This window comes from Pteropus medius, unplaced genomic scaffold (assembly GCF_902729225.1).
Source record: "Pteropus medius unplaced genomic scaffold, Ma_sr-lr_union100, whole genome shotgun sequence".
Lineage (NCBI taxonomy): Eukaryota > Metazoa > Chordata > Mammalia > Chiroptera > Pteropodidae > Pteropus > Pteropus medius.
Window position 1 is genome coordinate 7,377,704 of NW_024354502.1, and position 1,517 is coordinate 7,379,220.

A 1,517-nucleotide genomic window follows, 5' to 3' on the forward strand; every position below is an offset into this window, starting at 1 on the left:
ACAGCTGGAAAATACAGCAAACCTTGGATTTTTACCCTCTGATTATTTCCACCCCAAGGGATAACTATCATGAAAGTACTGTTTCTAGTGAAATTGAGACCGTGTAAGAATTAAAATAGTCCAAGGAAAATAAACAGCCAAAGGCGCAAGTCTAGAGATTAAACTCTAATTATCACTTTTGTCCAGGAGTTCAGGAAGAAATGTGGAACAGTCACTGAAGCAGTGCCAGAAGCCACTCTCATTGTGGAACAAGCAACTCCTGCTGCCTTTTTTTCTGTGCAATTTATCAGGAAAGCATGGCTCCTATTCCAGGACATAGGGGAAGCTGGAAGTCAATTTTATCCACCTCATTTGAAAAGAATATCATGGTGACTCCGGGAATTAAAACAAAACAAAACAAAAAATCACATCTTATACCAGGAAAAGTAATGTTGCAGGATAAAGGAGACAAGTACCACTATTTATGGTCTAGGATTAATGAGGGCTCAGGGCCTGTAAAGCTTTCTTTTTTAAAAATTTCAGTGGTATATTAAGTAACTCTCTGAATGACAGTCCCAAGGAGGGCACCCCTCTGTAGCATGGCGGGCACCAGGAGAGCTGGTCTTCCTCAAATATTTGTTCTTGTTCCATGAATTATCTACGCTTGTGAGATCCAGCTCCCTGGGCCATGGCGTAGAGGGTTAGAAGTGAGAAAATAGATTATTTGGGGGAAAATATGTTGTTAGGTACCTATCTCACACATACATCAAAATAAATGGATCAAAGAATGAAATGTAAAAAGTCAGCAAGACCCAGAGAAAATAGATATTATAGCTGATATTGGTAGAGAAAGACTTTATAAGCACAAAAGCAAAAAGAATATAGGAATATTTTAATGGAATTTGTTACATAAAAATTTTAATTTCTACACATCATGAGACATCATAAATAAAATCAATAGAGAAATAACTAACAGAAACTATTTGAATGTTTAAGATAGACAAAAGGTAAGTATTTATGATATATAATTACTTCTTATAAATCAATAAGTGAAACTTCCAGTGAAAAAACAGAAGATCTGTCTATGGCCATGCTACCCTGAACAAGCCCAATCCCATCTGATCTCAGAAGCTAAACAGGGTCGGGCCTGGTTAGTACTTGGATAGGAGACCGCCTAGGAAGACCAAGTGCTGTAGGCGTAAAAAATAAAAATAAAAAAAAATAAGGGATTGTAAGCAGACAAGGTCCTTGCAATCTGTGAGGTCAACCAAGGGTTGCCTCACTGAAAAAAAAAAAAAAAGGAAAAAGAAAAAATAGAAAATCTAAATACAAATTATCAATAAGTATATGAACAAAGAAATACAAATTAGAAATCCAAATTATCAATAAGTATATGAACAAAGCTTCAACTTCATATGTAATTAAACTTTTGAAAAACAGGTAATGAAAAATGTAAATAGGAAGCTCTTTAAAATAAATTAAAGAACGTATATTCCAACAGAAGAATGGGTCTCGCCATGGGAAGACCAAAGTAGAAA

At 35.3% G+C, this 1,517-nt stretch overlaps 1 pseudogene; it reads left to right on the forward strand.

The window, feature by feature from the left end:
• Window positions 1-1,059: 1,059 nt before the first annotated feature.
• LOC120595812 (uncharacterized) lies at window positions 1,060-1,178 on the forward strand (annotated as a pseudogene).
• Window positions 1,179-1,517: the final 339 nt, after the last annotated feature.